Source organism: Phoenix dactylifera, chromosome 2 (genome assembly GCF_051530095.1).
Source record: "Phoenix dactylifera cultivar Ajwa chromosome 2, Ajwa_hap1_PhDact_Kaust_v1.1, whole genome shotgun sequence".
In the NCBI taxonomy this organism is placed as follows: Eukaryota; Viridiplantae; Streptophyta; class Magnoliopsida; order Arecales; family Arecaceae; genus Phoenix; species Phoenix dactylifera.
The window spans coordinates 17,436,026-17,461,866 of record NC_143191.1 but is presented as its reverse complement, the minus strand read 5'-3'; the positions used below and the strand labels follow the sequence as shown (position 1 = coordinate 17,461,866).

General features: G+C 38.4%; 2 long non-coding RNA genes across 2 annotated transcripts; one reads left to right on the top strand and one right to left on the bottom strand.

Annotated features, from left to right (window-relative positions):
• Window positions 1–2,155: 2,155 nt before the first annotated feature.
• Window positions 2,156–14,210, bottom strand: LOC120112765 (uncharacterized). Its single transcript, XR_016399159.1, has 3 exons — window positions 13,838–14,210; window positions 13,197–13,250; window positions 2,156–12,410 (listed from the first exon to the last, which is right to left on the bottom strand). It is a non-coding gene; the product is annotated as an uncharacterized LOC120112765 (long non-coding RNA).
• A 12-nt stretch (window positions 14,211–14,222) lies between these two features.
• Window positions 14,223–24,903, top strand: LOC148714577 (uncharacterized). The gene is made up of 2 exons (XR_016399160.1): window positions 14,223–20,945; window positions 21,037–24,903. It is a non-coding gene; the product is annotated as an uncharacterized LOC148714577 (long non-coding RNA).
• Window positions 24,904–25,841: the final 938 nt, after the last annotated feature.

The following is a 25,841-nucleotide window of genomic DNA, read 5'->3' as shown; positions in this document are numbered from 1 at the left end:
TTGTTTAGCTTTTTATGTTAAAAAAGTGAAAAATTGAAGAGGCTGGCGGGAGGTTTTACATTACATGGGGATGGCTATCAATGCTTGTTCCTGTTGCAGCTGCAGATGCAGCCACAGCATACTGGTTCTGGTCTCTGGTACTTGCTCACCACATGCTCTCCTCATGTTTTCCAGCAAGAATAATGTCAAACAGGAAACCAGATGATTAGCTGAGAGAGTGCGATAACAAGGCTGCATCTCTTTCCAGAGCTGTCAATCTTGCTAAGTCAACTTTTGCAGACTAGTCATGGTGTTCTGAGTATAGGTGGCTGGTGTATAAGCAGTTGTATTTCTAGCCTCATGTTAAGAATTTTACTTATATATGAGGCAAAAATGAAATAGCGTTAGACAATTACATACTAGCAACTCCATGGATACTTAATAAGGCAAAACTGGAGCATAATAATTGTTGCATTAGCTTGCGAAATTTTTGAAAGATAAAGCTAGCTTGAAAAACCGAATGTTTTCATCATTAGATATGGTTAAAAGTAACTTTCACCATTGCACTATTATTCTTCTCGTCATATTATGGTACTTATTACTCAACTTATTGCTTCCAGTTTCTTGTTACTTTTTTTCCTTTTCTTCTTTATGATACTGGATTATAATGTTGATGTGTTTCATGAAATGGATTATTTTCATATCCTTCCCTAATTTCTTATTTGTCTATCTCTAACTGTAGATTTGTGTACTCTGTAATTCTCGCCTTCAAGCTCTACCCTTGTTGGATGTATTTTATTTGGGTCTTTCCTTGTGTTGTCTGACGATACAGATATAGCGTAGTGAAGTACTTGGCCTTCATATTTCCCTCTGTGAAACAGAATCTCTGGCACTTGATACTTTGGTCAATCTATTATTTGGTAACCTGCTTATACTAAATATCTACCTTCTACATGACTGGAGCAATGTTTGTTGCATTATTGGAAGTCTATTGTCACAGTGTGCACCTAGTTCGACGAACTCACTAGGGCATTTTTCTTTAATAGTAATATTCTTTTCTCTCATGATACTCTTCCTGAGCATCCATGTACTTTTAAATATAATTTTCTTACCAAGAGGAAGCAACCTTACATTGAGAAATACGCTCTTTAAACCTTCTTCCATTCTCATCCAAAGATGTTCTTACGTTAACCTTTTACAGTTTTACTGTATCTTCATTGGGTACATTCTCCTTTGACATTTTTTTTGTAATTATTATATGCTTTTTTGCATATATGGTAGCATCTCTTACTATTTTCCCCATGCAGGTGCTGTTAGCTCTCCCTTTGAGCATCTAAGTATGTACCCTCGGGTGAATTTCTAAGCTCAAGGGTTCATAATATCATCTTATCATTGTTTTGATCCTTCAGTTCAATGCTTGTTTACTAATTACGTCACCTTCTGAGGGAGTCACTCGCTACTCTGCCTTTGTTAAATCTCTCCTTTTTGAATCTACATGATCATAACACCTTGCCCAGCTTGTCTGGTACTTCAAAGTCTTTTCTCGGTCGCCTTTCCACTGCTACCCTTGTTCTCTCCTTTATGAGCTTTCCTCTCCTTGTAAATCTAGGATGCATCCTTTAAGCAAACTCTCTTTATACTTGCTTATTCTTGTCATCTTTTTTATTTTCTAGATATTCTTCATCAAAGTTCTTCCTTATCTGATGTGCTTTCTCATTTCTTAGGAATTTGCATGTCCCAAGTTACTTAGATGATGGTCTGACTATCTAATATTGCTATAATTCGTGGCACACTACTTATTATCATTGGAATCAAAAAGGGTTGTGTCCTATGCAATTTGACTACCTTCCAGTTGATATGCCAGAATAAAATTCCTTTAGGAACCAAATTCAGAAAGAATATTGAAGTCTGAGAACCCTACTAGAATAATCAAATGGGTTATGGTAACAGAAGAGAAGAAAGTACTAGATTCATAATGAATTTTACTGCCTTGGAATTTTTTCTTGTAAAGTCATAATTCTTCTTTAAAAACATTACTAGTATTAATACTGTCACGCCCCCGTCCCGAGATCGCGGGCCGGGGGTCGCGCCAACCGCCGCACACCCGTAGGAAACTCTCCCCACAAGCATGCAAGGCATCTAAACCAAACACCTCAATTATGAATTTTCAAAATAATTTAAGAGAATAAATTGGAATCTTATTCCATTGACTAACTCAAGTCATAATGTCTCACAAGTCTAAATATGCAGCGGAATAATCATTTACCAACATGCAGAAACCTAGTTCTTAAAATAATAAAAGTCCACCAATCATAATAAATGTCCATAATAACAAATCAACTTAAATAACCCTAATCTAAGATAACTTGTGCCACAATCCTTCTAGTCGCTCTCCCAATTTGAATCCCCAATAGACTAGTTCTCGAAATCTGTAAAACAACAAGAGAGGGTATAATGAGCTAGACAGCCCAGTAAGTAATGAACACTCTAGCTAGATAAATCAAGCAATAATATGTGGAAAATAAATAAATATGCAGTTCCAAAGTATAAGTCAAATATTTCTTAAATTCAAAAGATTCTTTTACATATTCAATTTATCATGTCGATCCTGGACTATGACCACATGTTTCCTATGGCAGGGTCATCAACACCGACTAATCTTCTTGCGGTGAGTCCTTCAGGACAGTCAATTGCCAACGTATCTGCCCCCATTGGCGGGGTCCTCAACATAGCCAGGTCGACAGTTCAGCTTGTTCTCTATTTCATATTTCAGTTATATATAAAAGAAACATACAATGTCAAAACCAAATGTCGTTCATATCTTAATTTCTTTCAATTTATCAGATTCAACTCAACAGCCAGGAACTATGACCACATGTTCCCTGTGGTAGGGTCATATCACCGACTATTCTCCTTGCGGTACCAATGTATTAGCCCCCATTGGCAGGGTCCTCAACATAGCCCGACTGCAAGTCTGAATCTATTTCAAGTCATAATCTTTTCTTACATTATGTTTAGTGTTCCAAGCCAAAAGATACAATGTCGGAGCAATTAAACACAATTCAAATCAGAAGCAAATACGTTCAATCATAATCATATAATATTCTAAAATACACATATAATCCATGCATCAAATTCGAAATCATAAATAATTCGATTCGTAAAACAGATATTTACTTTGCCGATAAATCTAGGAAAGAGGTTACATCACTTACTTGCGAACGCGATCCTCAATAAATCCAATTAATTCCGTAAATCCGTCGCAGAACCTAATATCCAAAAATCATATTCTTCTTTTAAAATCCATCACAATATATGTATACAAAAACTTAAATTTTAATATTCTCCCATGGCTGATCCTACAGAAGTGCCTAGCACCCTGAGTTCGGGTTCATACCCGTAAACCACCCACTCTCTTTATTCATTTTTTTTTCTTTTTCCTTCTTTTCTTTTTTTTTTCTTTTTTTTTCTTTCTTTTCTCTTTTTTTTTCTTTTTCCTTCTTTTCTTTTTTTTTTCTTTTCTTTCCTTTCCTTTTCTTTTTCTTTTCTTCTCTTCTTCTCCAGAAACTTCCCCCGACTTCTTTCTTCCTTCCCCTTCGGCGAAACAGGGGATCCGTGACCCCCCTGCCCCCTTCTTCTTCCCTCTCGGTCGGGCCCAAGGGCGGCCGTGGTGGCCGGCTCTGACAGCGGCAGGAGGTGGCGGAGCAAGCCCGGCCACTCCCGGCGGTGAACAAGGCCAGTGGCGGAGCACTCGGCCGACCGATTTTTGGACCGAAGTTTCCGGCGATTGGCCGGCTCCAAAACCTCAACACATCATGGCTAATCACCAAGAGAGGAGGAGAAGGCCTTACCTCAGCCCCGACGAAAGTCCGGCGGCTTTCTTCCTCTCCGGCGGTAAGGAAGAAGAAGACCCCTCGTACCGAAGAAGACCCAAAGCCCTCTATCTCCCTCTCTCTTTCGCTCTCTCTCTCTCTCTCTCTGCCGGCAGCCTGAGGAGGAAGAACTCAGGTGTGGCGGCTCTACCTCGAATGGTCTCAAAGGGGAGGAGGAGAATGCCCTAAAACAGGGGATCCCGGCTTCTTCGGGATGGATCCCCTCCACCTCCTCACTGTGTGCCATCACGTGCAACGCACGTGAGGCCGGAACTGGTGGCTGGGCCGGTCAAGTGGACCGGGCCCAGTTCGGTTCAAAGCTTGGGTTTCACATTCTTCCCCCCTTAAAATAATTTCGTCCTCGAAATTAACTCACTTAAAGTTTCAAATTATGAAAATATGGAAACATCATATCATTCCCGAGCTCCTAAACAATCCCCATCTCGAAATGCAAGCTCACAAGATTTTGGCAAAATCATGGCATCTCAAAACTTAATCCTTTCCATATATGATTCATAGCAAGATTTTTTTTTTTTTTTGATCTCTTTCAGAATTAAGACTAACCTTCCATCCTTGGATTAAAATGCCATAATTCTTTTTCCGAAGAAATTAATTGCTCTTTATTAATTCTACATAGAAATTTAATGGGTTAAATGTAAGTAGGAGAAAGCTTTAGTATCAAATGCTCCTCATTTTTTTTTTCCATGATATAATGATCAACCTTTGTCTTATAAAACCTCAAGCCCTTTCAAATAGCCAGATTAACAATGTTAGAATTAGGAATAGGAGATCCATGTTAAAACTTTCCAGATCTAAGTCCAACCAAGTAACCATCAATCCGTTAATACTAAATTTAAGATGCCCAAGATTCTCCCAGGAATTGTCAACAATAGAAAACCCCACTGATGAAAATTACATAGCTACCTTCAGATTATTCATAGAACCAACAACATTCTTCTCTACTAGAAGACTAACCTCAGTCTTCCAATAGTTCTACTTATCAATATAATTTCATCTTATCATAAGAATAAGGTCCAATACCTCCAGATTTGGTTCTTTTATAGATGATGTAAATCAAACTTCTCTCTCTCATAAATAAAAAATCAACGTCTTAATTTTGAATAAGAACATCAAGTTTCTTTGTCAAAATATCAACTACTCTTGATTAATCGATCTATCACTAGATTAGGTCATAAATAACTCTAATCCACCCCTAGTGGAATATTCATCAAAGTCACTTGACAACCTCAAGTTCTTTCAAATAGAGGGTTGATATTAATTGAAGAAGTACAAGCTTCAGATTTAGGAGGAAATAGGTCTACACCAAAATATTCCAGATCCAAAATCAAAATCGATGATCTATTAATTCTAGTCTCAAGATGTTAATCATTTCCTTAGCATGACATAAAATTAGAGAACCTAAGATAGTGCAGCGACATCCAAAAATTCAAAATCAAATCAAGTCTTTTGTTATTAAAACTTGCCGAATTAAAGGAATAATACTTCTGACCAACTTAGAAAAATAGTTCAGACCACTACGCTTTCGTTGCGCACTCTGATTCAAACTACCAAAATTCTTTGGATTCACTAATAATTTTTTGATCAAAATACTATTTTGTATTATGAACTAAAGAGATCCAAAATTTCAATTTCCACGTAAAGCCTAAAAAGAAATCTTTGATTCTCGTCCCCTACTTTACCTCCAGCCATCCGTCTAGATTCACCCTCGCGTCAAAATTAATTGAATCTTAATTCTCTTATCAGTTCAACTAGAGGATTCTAAGTCAAACTCCACGTAAAATCAACCAGAAGAATTCTCTCAATGCTCGTCCAAATTAGAAGGCGTTAAATCAATACAAATGAGTAAAACCAACTCAACCATCCCTCCTAACGTTTTCTTCATCGAGATCTTTAGCATTTATCAAAGATCCTTCATCATAACCATGTAAGCCTCTAAAATACAAATTCTTTATGCAAATCTAGATTTTTATCAGCAACCGCAACAATATTGACAAAAGACCCTAGATCGGCTTAAATCCAAACTTTGAATTGAAGTTTTATATACATCACATAGTCTCTGATAGACAGGAACAAGATCTATTATTTGGATCCAAAGACGATAATTTAAATTAATAATAATCCACAGAGATGAATACTTTACAATCTCCAATAAAATTATTTCTTCAAGATTGATAATTATTTCTTAATTCTGTCAAAAGCATAAGCTACAAATTTAAGAGAAAAGAGATCTATGCTAAAACATTCCAAATCCAAGATCAGCTAATGCAGAAACCATTAATCCTAGACTTGGGATGCCAGATTTCTCTCTCTCTCTCTCTCTCTTTTTACAACAGATAGAAGAACCTATTAATAACATGATAATATCCAGTCAAAATCAAAAACACTATTCTTTTCTTTGACAACGAAATTCTCCTTAACAAGGAAACCCATCAGAAAATATTTTCCAATCATAGAGTTAATATCGTTGATCATCTTAAAATAATTTAAACAACCAGTATTCTCATAATTTACTAAATTACTTCCAATCAAAATCCCAATCTATATTGTAATTTGAAAAGATCTAAAATTTCAAATTCTCGGTAAAGCCAAAGAATAAATTCTAGAATTTTATCCCAAATATATTCTCCATCTACACAGGAGTTTCATACATGATCCACATACAGTTTTCAATCCTCGAAGAATATTTAATCAAGCACTGTAAAAAGGTTTCATAGCCCAAATCTTAAACAACTTTATATAAATGGATCTTAATTTGCCTCAAAAAAAATTATCTTCAAAATTAAGCAAAATCATAGTATACCTCCATATCAACTTTTGAGTTTACAAGTTCACTTAAATAATAAATAATCATAATGCATGATAATATTCTATGGCCAATCCTTTTGCACTTAATTTAGATCCACATCTAACTAATTATAACTTGATTCATAGATTGCCCAACCTTCCATAATGTATCAAACCTCATAAGTAAATTCAATCATAATTTCCTAGTAACCTTCTCATACATAATATATCACAAGGCTTAATAGAAAATCTTGAAAGTAGCTTACAATGCAATTGACATGGATTCACGTCCAATGCCCTTAGTGTTTATCCACCTACACGCATCTTATGTCAGATTCTTTGTCTTAGATTTTATCAACCTACGCTCTGATACCACTTAAGTTGTCACGCCCCCGTCCCGAGATCGCGGGCCGGGGGTCGCGCCAACCGCCGCACACCCGTAGGAAACTCTCCCCACAAGCATGCAAGGCATCTAAACCAAACACCTCAATTATGAATTTCCAAAATAATTTAAGAGAATAAATTGGAATCTTATTCCATTGACTAACTCAAGTCATAATGTCTCACAAGTCTAAATATGCAGCGGAATAATCATTTACCAACATGCAGAAACCTAGTTCTTAAAATAATAAAAGTCCACCAATCATAATAAATGTCCATAATAACAAATCAACTTAAATAACCCTAATCTAAGATAACTTGTGCCACAATCCTTCTAGTCGCTCTCCCAATTTGAATCCCCAATAGACTAGTTCTCGAAATCTGTAAAACAACAAGAGAGGGTATAATGAGCTAGACAGCCCAGTAAGTAATGAACACTCTAGCTAGATAAATCAAGCAATAATATGTGGAAAATAAATAAATATGCAGTTCCAAAGTATAAGTCAAATATTTCTTAAATTCAAAAGATTCTTTTACATATTCAATTTATCATGTCGATCCTGGACTATGACCACATGTTTCCTATGGCAGGGTCATCAACACCGACTAATCTTCTTGCGGTGAGTCCTTCAGGACAGTCAATTGCCAACGTATCTGCCCCCATTGGCGGGGTCCTCAACATAGCCAGGTCGACAGTTCAGCTTGTTCTCTATTTCATATTTCAGTTATATATAAAAGAAACATACAATGTCAAAACCAAATGTCGTTCATATCTTAATTTCTTTCAATTTATTAGATTCAACTCAACAGCCAGGAACTATGACCACATGTTCCCTGTGGTAGGGTCATATCACCGACTATTCTTCTTGCGGTACCAATGTATTAGCCCCCATTGGCAGGGTCCTCAACATAGCCCGACTGCAAGTCTGAATCTATTTCAAGTCATAATCTTTTCTTACATTATGTTTAGTGTTCCAAGCCAAAAGATACAATGTCGGAGCAATTAAACACAATTCAAATCAGAAGCAAATACGTTCAATCATAATCATACAATATTCTAAAATACACATATAATCCATGCATCAAATTCGAAATCATAAATAATTCGATTCGTAAAACAGATATTTACTTTGCCGATAAATCTAGGAAAGAGGTTACATCACTTACTTGCGAACGCGATCCTCAATAAATCCAATTAATTCCGTAAATCCGTCGCAGAACCTAATATCCAAAAATCATATTCTTCTTTTAAAATCCATCACAATATATGTATACAAAAACTTAAATTTTAATATTCTCCCATGGCTGATCCTACAGAAGTGCCTAGCACCCTGAGTTCGAGTTCATACCCGTAAACCACCCACTCTCTTTATTCATTTTTTTTCTTTTTCCTTCTTCTTTTCTTTTTTTTTTCTTTTTTTTTCTTTCTTTTCTCTTTTTTTTTCTTTTTCCTTCTTTTCTTTTTTTTTTCTTTTTCTTTCCTTTCCTTTTCTTTTTCTTTTCTTCTCTTCTTCTCCAGAAACTTCCCCCGACTTCTTTCTTCCTTCCCCTTCGGCGAAACAGGGGATCCGTGACCCCCCTGCCCCCTTCTTCTTCCCTCTCGGTCGGGCCCAAGGGCGGCCGTGGTGGCCGGCTCTGACAGCGGCAGGAGGTGGCGGAGCAAGCCCGGCCACTCCCGGCGGTGAACAAGGCCAGTGGCGGAGCACTCGGCCGACCGATTTTTGGACCCAAGTTTCCGGCGATTGGCCGGCTCCAAAACCTCAGCACATCATGGCTAATCACCAAGAGAGGAGGAGAAGGCCTTACCTCAGCCCCGACGAAAGTCCGGCGGCTTTCTTCCTCTCCGGCGGTAAGGAAGAAGAAGACCCCTCGTACCGAAGAAGACCCAAAGCCCTCTATCTCCCTCTCTCTTTCGCTCTCTCTCTCTCTCTGCCGGCAGCCTGAGGAGGAAGAACTCAGGTGTGGCGGCTCTACCTCGAATGGTCTCAAAGGGGAGGAGGAGAATGCCCTAAAACAGGGGATCCCGGCTTCTTCGAGATGGATCCCCTCCACCTCCTCACTGTGTGCCCTCATGTGCAACGCACGTGAGGCCGGAACTGGTGGCTGGGCCGGTCAAGTGGACCGGGCCCAGTTCGGTTCAAAGCTTGGGTTTCACATTCTTCCCCCCTTAAAATAATTTCGTCCTCGAAATTAACTCACTTAAAGTTTCAAATTATGAAAATATGGAAACATCATATCATTCCCGAGCTCCTAAACAATCCCCATCTCGAAATGCAAGCTCACAAGATTTTGGCAAAATCATGGCATCTCAAAACTTAATCCTTTCCATATATGATTCATAGCAAGATTTTTTTTTTTTTTTTGATCTCTTTCAGAATTAAGACTAACCTTCCATCCTTGGATTAAAATGCCATAATTCTTTTTCCGAAGAAATTAATTGCTCTTTATTAATTCTACATAGAAATTTAATGGGTTAAATGTAAGTAGGAGAAAGCTTTAGTATCAAATGCTCCTCATTTTTTTTTTCCATGATATAATGATCAACCTTTGTCTTATAAAACCTCAAGCCCTTTCAAATAGCCAGATTAACAATGTTAGAATTAGGAATAGGAGATCCATGTTAAAACTTTCCAGATCTAAGTCCAACCAAGTAACCATCAATCCGTTAATACTAAATTTAAGATGCCCAAGATTCTCCCAGGAATTGTCAACAATAGAAAACCCCACTGATGAAAATTACGTAGCTACCTTCAGATTATTCATAGAACCAACAACATTCTTCTCTACTAGAAGACTAACCTCAGTCTTCCAATAGTTCTACTTATCAATATAATTTCATCTTATTCTTTTATAGATGATGTAAATCAAACTTCTCTCTCTCATAAATAAAAAATCAACGTCTTAATTTTGAATAAGAACATCAAGTTTCTTTGTCAAAATATCAACTACTCTTGATTAATCGATCTATCACTAGATTAGGTCATAAATAACTCTAATCCACCCCTAGTGGAATATTCATCAAAGTCACTTGACAACCTCAAGTTCTTTCAAATAGAGGGTTGATATTAATTGAAGAAGTACAAGCTTTAGATTTAGGAGGAAATAGGTCTACACCAAAATATTCCAGATCCAAAATCAAAATCGATGATCTATTAATTCTAGTCTCAAGATGTTAATCATTTCCTTAGCATGACATAAAATTAGAGAACCTAAGATAGTGCAGCGACATCCAAAAATTCAAAATCAAATCAAGTCTTTTGTTATTAAAACTTGCCGAATTAAAGGAATAATACTTCTGACCAACTTAGAAAAATAGTTCAGACCACTACGCTTTCGTTGCGCACTCTGATTCAAACTACCAAAATTCTTTGGATTCACTAATAATTTTTTGATCAAAATACTATTTTGTATTATGAACTAAAGAGATCCAAAATTTCAATTTCCACGTAAAGCCTAAAAAGAAATCTTTGATTCTCGTCCCCGACTTTACCTCCAGCCATCCGTCTAGATTCACCCTCGGGTCAAAATTAATTGAATCTTAATTCTCTTATCAGTTCAACTAGAGGATTCTAAGTCAAACTCCACGTAAAATCAACCAGAAGAATTCTCTCAATGCTCGTCCAAATTAGAAGGCGTTAAATCAATACAAATGAGTAAAACCAACTCAACCATCCCTCCTAACGTTTTCTTCATCGAGATCTTTAGCATTTATCAAAGATCCTTCATCATAACCATGTAAGCCTCTAAAATACAAATTCTTTATGCAAATCTAGATTTTTATCAGCAACCGCAACAATATTGACAAAAGACCCTAGATCGGCTTAAATCCAAACTTTGAATTGAAGTTTTATATACATCACATAGTCTCTGATAGACAGGAACAAGATCTATTATTTGGATCCAAAGACGATAATTTAAATTAATAATAATCCACAGAGATGAATACTTTACAATCTCCAATAAAATTATTTCTTCAAGATTGATAATTATTTCTTAATTCTGTCAAAAGCATAAGCTACAAATTTAAGAGAAAAGAGATCTATGCTAAAACATTCCAAATCCAAGATCAGCTAATGTAGAAACCATTAATCCTAGACTTGGGATGCCAGATTTCTCTCTCTCTCTCTCTCTCTCTCTCTCTCTCTCTCTTTTTACAACAGATAGAAGAACCTATTAATAACATGATAATATCCAGTCAAAATCAAAAACACTATTCTTTTCTTTGACAACGAAATTCTCCTTAACAAGGAAACCCATCAGAAAATATTTTCCAATCATAGAGTTAATATCGTTGATCATCTTAAAATAATTTAAACAACCAGTATTCTCATAATTTACTAAATTACTTCCAATCAAAATCCCAATCTATATTGTAATTTGAAAAGATCTAAAATTTCAAATTCTCGGTAAAGCCAAAGAATAAATTCTAGAATTTTATCCCAAATATATTCTCCATCTACACAGGAGTTTCATACATGATCCACATACAGTTTTCAATCCTCGAAGAATATTTAATCAAGCACTGTAAAAAGGTTTCATAGCCCAAATCTTAAACAACTTTATATAAATGGATCTTAATTTGCCTCAAAAAAAATTATCTTCAAAATTAAGCAAAATCATAGTATACCTCCATATCAACTTTTGAGTTTACAAGTTCACTTAAATAATAAATAATCATAATGCACGATAATATTCTATGGCCAATCCTTTTGCACTTAATTTAGATCCACATCTAACTAATTATAACTTGATTCATAGATTGCCCAACCTTCCATAATGTATCAAACCTCATAAGTAAATTCAATCATAATTTCCTAGTAACCTTCTCATACATAATCTATCACAAGGCTTAATAGAAAATCTTGAAAGTAGCTTACAATGCAATTGACATGGATTCACGTCCAATGCCCTTAGTGTTTATCCACCTACACTCATCTTATGTCAGATTCTTTGTCTTAGATTTTATCAACCTACGCTCTGATACCACTTAAGTTGTCACGCCCCCGTCCCGAGATCGCGGGCCGGGGGTCGCGCCAACCGCCGCACACCCGTAGGAAACTCTCCCCACAAGCATGCAAGGCATCTAAACCAAACACCTCAATTATGAATTTCCAAAATAATTTAAGAGAATAAATTGGAATCTTATTCCATTGACTAACTCAAGTCATAATGTCTCACAAGTCTAAATATGCAGCAGAATAATCATTTACCAACATGCAGAAACCTAGTTCTTAAAATAATAAAAGTCCACCAATCATAATAAATGTCCATAATAACAAATCAACTTAAATAACCCTAATCTAAGATAACTTGTGCCACAATCCTTCTAGTCGCTCTCCCAATTTGAATCCCCAATAGACTAGTTCTCGAAATCTGTAAAACAACAAGAGAGGGTATAATGAGCTAGACAGCCCAGTAAGTAATGAACACTCTAGCTAGATAAATCAAGCAATAATATGTGGAAAATAAATAAATATGCAGTTCCAAAGTATAAGTCAAATATTTCTTAAATTCAAAAGATTCTTTTACATATTCAATTTATCATGTCGATCCTGGACTATGACCACATGTTTCCTGTGGCAGGGTCATCAACACCGACTAATCTTCTTGCGGTGAGTCCTTCAGGACAGTCAATTGCCAACGTATCTGCCCCCATTGGCGGGGTCCTCAACATAGCCAGGTCGACAGTTCAGCTTGTTCTCTATTTCATATTTCAGTTATATATAAAAGAAACATACAATGTCAAAACCAAATGTCGTTCATATCTTAATTTCTTTCAATTTATCAGATTCAACTCAACAGCCAGGAACTATGACCACATGTTCCCTGTGGTAGGGTCATATCACCGACTATTCTTCTTGCGGTACCAATGTATTAGTCCCCATTGGCAGGATCCTCAACATAGCCCGACTGCAAGTCTGAATCTATTTCGAGTCATAATCTTTTCTTACATTATGTTTAGTGTTCCAAGCCAAAAGATACAATGTCGGAGCAATTAAACACAATTCAAATCAGAAGCAAATACGTTCAATCATAATCATATAATATTCTAAAATACACATATAATCCATGCATCAAATTCGAAATCATAAATAATTCGATTCGTAAAACAGATATTTACTTTGCCGATAAATCTAGGAAAGAGGTTACATCACTTACTTGCGAACGCGATCCTCAATAAATCCAATTAATTCCGTAAATCCGTCGCAGAACCTAATATCCAAAAATCATATTCTTCTTTTAAAACCATCACAATATATGTATACAAAAACTTAAATTTTAATATTCTCCCATGGCTGATCCTACAGAAGTGCCTAGCACCCTGAGTTCGGGTTCATACCCGTAAACCACCCACTCTCTTTATTCATTTTTTTTCTTTTTCCTTCTTCTTTTCTTTTTTTTTTTCTTTTCTTTTTCTTTCTTTTCTCTTTTTTTTTTTCTTTTTCCTTCTTTTCTTTTTTTTTTCTTTTCTTTCCTTTCCTTTTCTTTTTCTTTTCTTCTCTTCTTCTCCAGAAACTTCCCCCGACTTCTTTCTTCCTTCCCCTTCGGCGAAACAGGGGATCCGTGACCCCCCTGCCCCCTTCTTCTTCCCTCTCGGTCGGGCCCAAGGGCGGCCGTGGTGGCCGGCTCTGACAGCGGCAGGAGGTGGCGGAGCAAGCCCGGCCACTCCCGGCGGTGAACAAGGCCAGTGGCGGAGCACTCGGCCGACCGATTTTTGGACCCAAGTTTCCGGCGATTGGCCGGCTCCAAAACCTCAACACATCATGGCTAATCACCAAGAGAGGAGGAGAAGGCCTTACCTCAGCCCCGACGAAAGTCCGGCGGCTTTCTTCCTCTCCGGCGGTAAGGAAGAAGAAGACCCCTCGTACCGAAGAAGACCCAAAGCCCTCTATCTCCCTCTCTCTTTCGCTCTCTCTCTCTCTCTCTGCCGGCAGCCTGAGGAGGAAGAACTCAGGTGTGGCGGCTCTACCTCGAATGGTCTCAAAGGGGAGGAGGAGAATGCCCTAAAACAGGGGATCCCGGCTTCTTCGGGATGGATCCCCTCCACCTCCTCACTGTGTGCCCTCACGTGCAACGCACGTGAGGCCGGAACTGGTGGCTGGGCCGGTCAAGTGGACCGGGCCCAGTTCGGTTTCACAAATACCATATAGCTTTTGAAACATGTAAAGGCACCACATTGACCTCAAGCAAGTAAAGAAATCCAATAACATAGAGTTAAGGATAATGATCTAACTTTTACAGGCTTCAACACCGAAAACAATTTAGAATTGCCCACACAGTCTTATGCTTGAGATGGAAGGGGAGGACAAAAAATTTGGAATATTTGTTTCTTTCATCGATGAAGATTTGCAAGTCCTGAAACCTTTTATAATACATTGTTTTCAAAGAGCATATGCAGATGTTGAGAGAAATTTTACATCTTAATTTTCTTTATTTGTTGACAAAGAAGAATTAGCTCCACTCACATGAGTAAGCAATATCTCTATTTATACAGGCCTAATATGAAATTTTGCATGCATAGAGTTAAATGAGCATCTCGTCATACAAGACTTGTGGGGTTGGAGATTTTCCTGTCTTGTTTTTGAAAGTAATCCTTCTACCTGATAATGAATCTTCAAAACTTTTTGATATGCTTTGTGATCTGGAAGCCTCTTCCAAGGATACTACTGAAAAAGTTCCTTTTGTTTGAGAGCTGCTCATTGTTAGCAGATCTGTACTTGTGCTTTCCTGTGTCTCTGTTTCTTGCTCGCCTATCAATTCATTTGATTTTGACAAGCTACTAGCTGAAGAGCGCGCTGGAGAAAAATCTTCAATTCCGTTCACTGTTTCTCCATCTACTATGCACTTTAATGCATGCTCAACCTGTCATGGATCCAAAGCGATGACATTGTTCATTCAGTTGAGAATTTTGAACTCTTGAATAGTGAAATTTGTCTAAATTGGAATTCTTCTGAGGAAACTTTCTTCAATAGATTTTGTCAACCCAAATTGAATTTCAATCCCCTCCTGAATTATTTTCCTAATGTTGTCCCCTGAATTGTTTATGAACTCAGATGTTTGCCTTTTTGAATCAATGACTCTTATCTGCTTCATATTCTATACCAAGCTGTAACATAAGAGTTGATAACTTGTTTGCACCATGAGACATGTTGGAGTAAAGTTATGCTGACTATGATTTAATTATGTTTCAGAGTATTTGAATGATAAACAATCGTGTTTTCTTTGTCTTTATAGAGCCTTTTATTGGAAGCACCCTTGGTATTTAATTCTTATACGCAATATGACAATATAGTGCTGGATCATGGTGCGTCTGCAAAATCCTTGTGCTATGTGTATTTATTAATTAGAAAGGAGTCCTAGTGGTTGCTGTTCTACGACTCACACCGATATTTAATATTTTGGAAGGCAGAAATTTGTTGATGGCAATATAATCAATAAAGGAATCAAATATAGGGTGGGAAGAAGATGAGCCTTTTTTCTCATTATGATTTTTGATGTTAGGATGTGTACTTTCTAATTTCATTCCTTTACACAATGTGCTAGGAGTTATGTGAACATGTCGAGCAAACAAATAACCTAAATGAATAGGTAGCTTGGTGGTTGTTGAGGGTTCAATTGTGCATGTGAGAAGGCCCTCACAGCAACCTTTGGCATTTACTGAAGAAAGGTCTGAGTCCCCTATATAACTTCCCTAGAAGGTGCTTCTATTTTCTTGTCAAGGAAGAAATAGCTTATTTTTTTGCTGCTACATTGTTTCATGATATGATTTCAGTAGTCGCTGTGTCCTAATTTAGTAATTACTTCATGCTGCTTGATTCAGTATTGTTATGTAATGCTTATGGTCAAACTCAATAATAACAGGATCTCAAAACGATACAACATGAATAATATAACAACTCATCTTTGTGAGACGAATTAAATAAAGAGTTATCAAACACGTGGTACAAGTTATTTCCTTATTAACAGCAAGATTACGAGATGTCCTCAGGAATCTTATAGTTTGAGAAAACAATTAGATTACATGTTTGCATTTTTGAAAATTATGAATGTAATATAATACTTGGAAAAGAATTATCAAACATTTGTGTTGCTAAACATTGTTAATGGTTTGAGTTCAGGTCTCTTGGAGTTTTGCATGGCTCCTGGAACTCAGAATTTCTCTCTTTTTTAAAATTGGTTCATAACTAGTCAAAAATAAAACTTCTATTAAAGAAGATGATGTTTGTAGTTGGTAGTTCAGCACTTTGAGGTTCGTAAGGCTTAGCTGGGGTGCAATTAGTAACAAGATAAAGGGCACACATTTTTGTCAGGGAATTTTGTTAAATCATGATCTTAACATTTGAGGATGCAAGTAGAAACAGTACCACTCATAAGATCTAGATGTCACTAGAAAATGGAATGATCAGTGTCGAAAATGTGACATGAAAACTGTGCAGCTTAACCAAAATAGTATTATTTCTATAGTTAAGCTTATATAAGCAAGGTGATTTTTGTTGAGGCTTTAGGTGGGGGCAAAGTGACTGCTCCCTCTAGCTGGAGCAGTTAACATTGTGAAGCAGTTGATCCGATATATCCTGTAGCATGATGTGTGCCTATTTGTAGGAATATGTTAAAGAACTGGTTCGAATTTGAAGGAACGTGATTATTGAACTGCAGTGTGAGACGGTCATATATTAGCATGCATGTTGACCTAATGAGAGTTGATTCACTAAGGAAGGTTTCATGATTAAATTCATGGTGATCTATATGAGATTTTCAAACCTTTCTCCAGTGGATTATATACAAACTTCGCTCCAGCAAATACTATCTTTTCTACTGCTGGTTTCACTTCAATTTTTGATAATAATATTCTACTGGAGCAGATATACTTTTGTGATTCTGCTGTTTGATCATTTGATTAAAACTATGTGGTAATCAAAAGAAAATTCTGCATCTGTTGATATGAATTTTATTACTTTACCTTTTCCATGGATGGCCTGTTATCAGGATCCTTACTGAGACACCTCTCAGCCACACTGACCATCCAAAAAAGTTGGTGAACATCATGACATTCGATAATTCTCTCATCAATCAGTTCTGGATACTTTCTTTCCTTTAAAAGTGGTCTGGCCTGTAAAAGAATAAAAGAAAACTGTGCTGAAGGAAGAAACAGTTAGATGATCAAGGAAAGAGTGCTACTGCTTAAACTTACCCATCCTACGAGACTTTTCTCTTGAAGAGTCTTGTCCAAATGAGTCCGTCCGGTGAGTAGCTCTAGTAGAACTACTCCGAAGGAATAAACGTCAGTCTTTGTTGAGACCCTCCCTCTTTCTGCATATTCTGGTGCCAGGTATCCAAATGTTCCCACTACCTTATTTTCGGATAAGCGATCAGATTCATCCTGTTGTGTTCTTGCCAGCCCAAAATCTCCTAACTTGTATGTCCGACAGGAAAATGGGATTCAGTCTTTAAGTTTATCATTTCAAACTTCAAATTAACACGAAAATATTCATGTTTAACAATAGCAATCCAGTACCAGAGGTTTATATTCATGGTTTATAAGGATGTTGTTGGGCCTCATGTCTCTATGAATTATGTTGTTTTGATGCAGATAATTTAAGCCTTTTGCAGCTCCAAGTGCTATATTCATCCTGTGTTTCCAGCTCAAGACATTTGGACTGTGCTCTGCCATCATTCAATAAATTGTTAGGAAATTGGATCTCAATCGTCCGGTTGGTGGATGAACAAGAAGTGCTAACTTTTAGTTTCAGTCCATCATGTATTAAGTAAAAAATAGAGTTAGGTGTGGCCTAGAGACATACAGCTTTTCTAGTCTACAAAGAGGAAAGGTCATACAGAGAGAATAAAAACAGTACAAGAAGCAATTTGCCTAGTCAAAATTGACAAAAGAAAGTTTTTCAAGTACAAAGAGCCTTTAAAACTGTACTTTTGGTATCCTCTACCTCTTCATAATTGACAAGTCATACAGAATGCTGGGACAGCTGTTTATGACATCCTGAAAAATTTTCACGAGCATTTATCATTTGGTACTTAGCCAATGACAATCCTTTTCCCTCTTTCCAAATCATCTATCGTTTTCAGGACATTGTTAATAGACAAAGTTTGCTGATAAATTTGCATGTAGGTAAATGATGTGATAAGATGAAATAATTGAAGATATACTACTTGGCTGATTCAAATATCCAATGCCATTGAAGGGCCTGTAGTGGCACACGTTCTAGTATCTTATTAAGTATATGTCTTTGCTTGCAATGATCTTTGTAATGTCATGGAGATGAACTCTGTAATTCTTTGATGCCTTCTGTTTCTTCCTAAATAAAGAAACATCTTGATTTGTAGTAAAGTTTGTCTTGTTATTGCTTCATGATTCGCAAGTTGGTGAAGGCCACATAATGTAGGAAGTCCCTGATGTCAAATGCTCAGTTGGTTAACTAGTTTGTTGTTCTTTCTATTTGTGCTTCATAAACCCATTGGCAGCAGTTCATGTATCTCGAAGGGCCGTAGTGTTGAAGAAATTCCAACTGCAGGTGTTGCCTTGTTATGTGGCTGTTGAAAGGACCACTTAATATTCCTTAATGCAGCTACATAATTTCATAAAACAACCACAGCAAACACTTGTGCAGCAGATTAAGAAACTTACATCTGTAGTTCTTTCAAATTTTGATATTTATTCTTGTCTGAAATAAATTTTAAGTGTATCAATTAAATCCAAAGATCTCTTACGGGCAGTATCATTGTCTGTGTATTGTACCAATCTGATATATGGATGGTACTAGATATGCTAGGGTTGTATGTTGGAGGAAATTTTCATAACAATTGAGGTTGAGTTTTCAACCACATCCATATACAGGATGCCAGAGTTCATTCAGTGGTGATTGCTGATATTTTAAGAATCCAGAAATTTAGCAATCAACCTCTTCCCATTAAGTGAATCAAAGGGTTCAAATTGATATCCCACCTATCTACAGGATATCCTATATATAAGGTAGTCATTCAAAATTCACTGACTGTCAATTAGTCTAGAGAAGGTTATCCTAGTTAGATATATAAGACAAGAGTTCACTGAAAATCAGATGCACTCTTTATTTTACTCTAAATGATATGATGTCATGGTCTGAAATAATGGGAAAATCCATCTAGTTGTTAACTTTGACTTATATTGTATTATTCTAAAATATGCTCTAGTCTATCTTGTTCTTAATTTTCATTAGTTATATTTGTACATTCAAGAACAGCTTTTTTTCTCTACATATCGGCTCTAGTATATATATTTTTTTAAAGCAATATATCACTTCTATAGTTATTCACAAACCTTTGCAGTTTATATGGTATCTAGTCCTAGAGCTTAAATCCTTTAAATATGACTTGACTGTTGAATGTCAATTCTTACATTTTCTTTAATCTGAAATTTAAATGTCGAAAGTCATGTTTGTAGGACAGTAATTTCAGCAAGATCAGTCGTTAAACATTATCTTCGAGTAATTTGTGCATTTGACTGCTTAAACCAGTTAAATAGGTACATAAACAACCTAACCCTACTGGATTGTATCAAGGGTGTAAAGCCCCTAAGGCTGCCTAATTGCTTCGGCCATGTGAAAAAATTCATATATGTGTTAGGTAGAATGTCCAATCATTGTCTTGTTGCCTGCATAACTATATGATTGACTGTTTAACTATGTAGGTTCTGGTATTCTACCACCCTTGGATTAAGTCATGTCATGATGTTCCCAAGCTGATGAGGTTTAATGTTGGTATGATACTCTACAGAGTACAGATTTCTAGATCCACCAACAATTCATTGCATGGGGTGTTTGGTTTTTGCGTATAATAGATGTAAACCTACATCTGAAGTATAGCATGGTTTCTAGGGTTCAGTTTCTGTAATGTTTCTAAGCATCTCAGCAAGGAACTTGATGGTTTTAAGTGCATGAAAGTTTTAATGTTTTAAATATGAACATTTACTACTATTTCAAGCTTCAACCATTATAACTTTTCACTAAAATGGAAACTTGGAGTCTTAGATGGCTAAAATGCTCGAGCTATGATTTCAACCAAACAAAGTTGACTTAAAACTAATCAAGATCGTGATACCAGAGAAGTCAGCAGAAAAACTTTAGTGTCGAATTCTAATTCGAGCTAATGATATCTTATGTGCAATGTAATTGGACACAGTCTAATGACAGTATTGTAGTCGTGTTCCCCATAGTCAGAATTCATGAGGATGGAAAAGGTGGAAGAAAAAAACTATTAATAGAATCAGATTTTACCCAGGTAAAGATATTGTCACTCTTGAAAAGATTGCATTATTGTTAACTAAAAAGTACTAGCAGTCCGGGAAGAAGTGGAAGACAAACAATAATAAGATGATTCTTACTTGACAGATGTACATCCAGTGAATGATTGCAGACATATTCATAAACAAGCAGCCGATGAGTTCCTTCTGAACATGAACCAAGTAGCATGACCACATTTTCATGTCTAGCCTTGCTGAGCACACGAACCTCTGACCTAAATTCCTTCTCTCCCTGCAAACTTGCATGTTTAAGTTGCTTGACAGCAATCCACTGCCTGTTTTTGAGCCTGCCTCTGTAAACAGACCCAAATCCTCCTTCAGACAGAAAATTTTCCTTGGAAAATCCATCTGTAGCAGCATGGAGCTCAGCATAAGTAAAATCTATCTTTTCTTCAGTTTTGGGTTGGTCATTCCCACAATATGCACATATCGGATTTTCTTGCATTCCTTCCAATTGTTGATTGACAAATCCGGATGTCAATGTCTCCTTAGAAATGGTCGCACTTTTCTGTTCTGTTTCCTCAACTATGGATTCATTACTCTGTGTGTATGGTATTTTGCAGTGGCTAGTATCCAACAGTAATGAAGAGTTATTGTCTGCTCTTTGGGTTCCTGTAAGGTCATCTTCCTCTTGAAATTGAATGGGAAAATGCTTTTTCTCATCAACGATAGAATTTGATAAAATCTCAGGATTTGGTTGGTCAGGGGTTGAAGCTGCGTTTGGCAAAGATTGGTTGTCACTTGATGTTGATGCAGAAAAACAAGGAATTGCTGCGCTGACGTCTGGGGCCCCTTTGATGTTGTCAATCGAAATCTCTGCATTGGAGCTGTTTATACGAGGGATTTTTAACTCTGAGAAAAATATTAATATTTTAGATTTCACTCCTCTAGAAAACAGTTATTTTTATTAAATGAAAAATATCTGTTCTTTTTCATCATAAAATCAGCATGGAGGTTCACATTAAATTCGTAACGCACGGCAGAACAGAAACTACTGTCTTTATAGTTGTAGCTGACAAGTTTACCAGCAACATGGCGATGCTACTTTACCTAAAACTAACAAGGCTGGCAATGCAAGATGGCAGAAAAGTACGCTGTCGGCTAAGTTGGTGGAAATACAAATTATAAAGAGAGGGAAATCACATTTAGATGATATCTAGATTTCAGCTGGAAATGAACTTGAACTAGCCTTAAGTTTGTTGATCATAGGTCGAAAGTTTGAGCATAAGATTCACAAAGCTTTAGTTTGAAGACTTAAATCAGCCTCCACACCAATCGAGACCTTGCCTGAAGCTCGAATGTTTATCTATATCAATATATATTGATATAGATTGGAATTGATGATAGTCCAATTTAGCAAACCAACCAATGAGGGCTCACAACATAGCTGCAAGCTGACCACTCAAAGCTCGCCACGTGGCCAACCTAAAAAATGTATGGAGAATCCTTCATATTTCAAAAATTTTCCCTAGCTGGCTATAGTTCGACCATGATTGTGAATTATTTCCAAATAAACGCAGTATGTGAACAATCCACGCGGCCAAAATGCGCAAGTGTGATTCATAGATGAGATACGTGGGCTGCTACCATAGCGGTCGGCGCATACACCTAAACTACTTGGCGACGGCCTCCAACCCTCGCCTATATATTACATTCCTAGAGGCTCTCCAAGTAATTATTTGACTCTCTTATGCTGCCTCTCTACTGCTCTCAGGCCCGTTCTTATTTCCTAAGAGTGTGTCTGACTCAGGCATCGGAGGGTTTTCCACCGAACATGCTCTGTTAGGTAGGTTTCCTTGGCTTTGTTGTTTTAGGTTGGATCCAGTATTGGAGCAGTAGTTCTCCGCCATCCAATGTTAGGATATGCGCGGCATCGGAGCTACCACCACCTGAGAACAGCAGCCACCAAACCATCATCATGGAGGCACAAAATGACCCTTAGTCAACTCTCCTAATTTAGATAAGGAATGAGCCGAGCACTCTAGTGACCTCGTCAACTTACAATCTTAGTCAGGTCAATTTTTAGTGGCAATAGATTGGCGCTAAAGGAAGGATCTTGATCCCATATTCGGATGTATAATATATCAGCAGGCAACATGCAGCCATGAAATCAAGGAGATCACAGGTAGTGCCTACAGCTACCCAACAAGACACCCCTAGAGTCTAATAGTTCTGTGTAGAGTCCTCGGAGGGATCCTTTGTAGGAGCCACAATCAGAGCCGTTGATTACCGCTAAACAATTTTGTCTACTTATGCAGTAGGTTCGGATGCTAATCACAGTCATCTAGAACCTACAGTAGAAGGCAGCCAACCAGCAACAGTCCTGGCCGCAGCAGCAGCTCCAAATTTACACGTCGAGCATCAAAAGGATGCAGTGCAGCCGAGTCACTACACCCATCCTCGGAGCCCAAGATGGGTCTGACATAGGCATTGCTCATGTTTGTGGGGCATAGGGCGAGACAGAAGGCACTGATCACTGAGTTCATGGTCTTGAGAGGGATCAACGTCAGGTCGTCATCATACCACAGATTAAAGAGGGTCTCTAGGAGGGAGGCCGACCTCGATCGCAAGATCGAGGGGGTGGATTGCCACCTTAAAGCTTTGAGGGGCCACATATTGAGCTTGGGAACGACGTCGACTTCACAATCGAGCAGGATGGTACAGATCGAAGCCAACCTCAATAGAGCTACAAAGGCTCGGCTAGTAGACTTTCTCCAAGCAAATGCCGACGTTTTTGTCTAGTTAGCCTCTGACATGCTAGGTATAAGCTTCGACGTGCTTGTTCATAAGTTGAGCATGGACTCGACGTACAAGTCTGTTCGATAAAAGAAGAGAAGCTTCGCCCTGGAGAGGCAACACGCTATCAATGAAGAAGTGGACAAGCTCCTCAAAGCAGGCTCCATCCTAAAAGTCGACTACCCCAACTAGATAGCAAATGTCATCCTCGTGAAGAAGGGCAACGGAAAGTGGCGAGTGTGTATCGACTTCACTGAACTCAACAAGGCCTGTCCTAAGGATAGCTTTCCATTATCGAGGATCGACTAGCTCATGAATGCGATATCGAGAAACCGGATGTTGAGTTTCATGGATGCATTCTCGAGCTGCAATCAAATTCAGATGACTCCCAAGGACGAGAAGAAAACCTTCTTCATCACCGACAACGGATCTTATTGCTATAGGGTCATGTCATTCGGTCTAAAGAATGTGGGAGCTACATACCAGCACCTAGTCAACAAGATCTTCAAGGACCAGATTGGTCGCAATATAGTGGTCTATGCTGACGACATGCTAGTGAAGAGCACGGAGGCCGAGCAGCATGTGGCTGACCTATACAAGGCATTTACAAGCTTGAGGAGACATCGCATGAAGCTCAATTCGAGCAAGTGCACCTTCGAAGTCACTACCAGGAAGTTCCTCGAATTCTTGGTCACACAATGGGGGATCAAAGCCCATCTGGAAAAGATCTATGTTGTGATGGAGATGGCGCCCCTGAGGACGAAGGTGGTCTAAAGTTTAGGTCGGATTGTGACACCGAATAGGTTTGTGGTAAGATTGGCCGAAAGGTGCCTGCCTTTCTTCAAAGCATTGAGGCAAGTCAAGAACTTCCAACTATCTAAGGAGTATCGAGTTGCCTTCGACCAACTCAAGCGGTGCCTCAATGCACCACCGTTTCTCATCAAAGCCGACCCTAGAAGACATGCTCTACCTCTACCTCGTGGTGTCCTTCTCACTTGCGAGCTCAGTCATTATCCTGGAGGAGGGAGTGCAAAAGCCCGTCTACCATACAAGCTGAGTCCTCCGTGATGCCAACATGAGGTATCCCGAGTTTCAAGAAGATGGCCTATGTCCTTGTCATCTTGGCTCAGAGACTTCGGCCTTATTTTCAGCTGCACTCCATCACTATGCTGACCAACCAGCCCGTGCGACAAGTTCTGCAAAGGTTGGACACATTAGGAAGACTGTCCAAGGGAGCGATCAAGCTCAAGGAATTCAATATCCAATATCATCCTCGACTAGCCATCAAAGTGCAAACGTTGATGGATTTTCTCGTGGAATGCACCATTCCCAAGGAAGCGAGCATAGAAGAAAGCTAAGAAGAGTCCGAGCCGAAAGACTTCTGGATATTGCATGTCGATGGGTCTTCCAGCTTGAACAGAAGCAGAGCTAGGCTAATCTTCACTAGCCCATATGGAGTTGTGACAGAATATGCTCTACACTTCGGTTTCAAGTTGTCCAATAATGAAGTTGAGTATGAAGCCCTCATTACCAGCCTCAAGCTCATGAGAGAGCTTGGAGTCCAAGACTTAAGAGCCTTCAGAACTCCCAGTTGGTTGTTAGGGACATCCGAGAAGATTTTGAGTCAAGGAGTCCCACGATGGTCAAGTACCTCTTGAAAGTCAAGGACATTTTCTCATCCTTTGACATGTTTGAAGTGCAGCAGATCCCAAGATCAGAGAACACAAAGGATGATCTACTTTCAAAGCTCGCCACCTTGGAGTGTGCTGACTTAGGGAAGACAACCTACCTTAAAATACTTGAAAAATACAGCATAGAGGAGGAACCGAGCTCCGTCATACAAAGCGATTTGGAGCTGAGTTGGATCGACCCCCTTGTCGACTATCTTCAAGATAGGAAGCTTCTAGATGATTGGAGAGAGGCCCGGAGACATGGTATGCTGTACCGATCGATACAGGTCGGTACCGGGCGTACCGTACCCGTACCGATGGATACCGGTACCGGTACGCCAGTGTCGGTACGCCTGACGTACCGCGTACTGTACCGTACCGACATTCGATACGCTTATGCTAGTGCGGCACCGGTACGGGGTTCGGTATCGGTACGGCGAACCTTGCCCGGAGACTCAAATCCCAAGTACCTTTCTACGTCTTCCTGTATGGGATATTGTATGAGAGGTTGTTTATCCTGCCTCTTCTTAGGAGCTTTCGACATTCCGATGCTGACTACGCACTTCAAAAAGTTCACGAGGGGATTTGCGGCAATCATCTAGGAGTAGGACCTTAGCATATAAGATCCTATGATAAGCCTAGTACTGGCCAACCATTTAGAAGGATGCGACTGACTTCATGAAGAGGTATGACTGATGCTAGCGACATGTGAACATCCAGCAGCAGTCGGGGGCACCATTCACGTCGATCAGTGTCACCTAGCCTTTCGCCCAATGAGAGATGGACATCCTCAGATCTTTTCCACCGACAATTAGGCAAAAGAAGTTCCTTATAGTGGCCATCAACTACTTCACCAAGTAGATTGAGGCTGAGCCATTGGCTTGGATCACTGAGAATGATGCTATAGATTTTATTTGGAAGGTTTTCATTTGCTAATTTGGGCATCCTCGGATGATCATCACCAATAACAGCAGGTAGTTTAACAATGCCTGCTTCAAGGAGTTCTGTATCGAACTTTAGATTGACCATCGACTAACTTTGGTCAGACATTCTTAGGCCAATGGAGAACTGAAGTGACTAATAGAGCCATTCTACAAGGCTTAA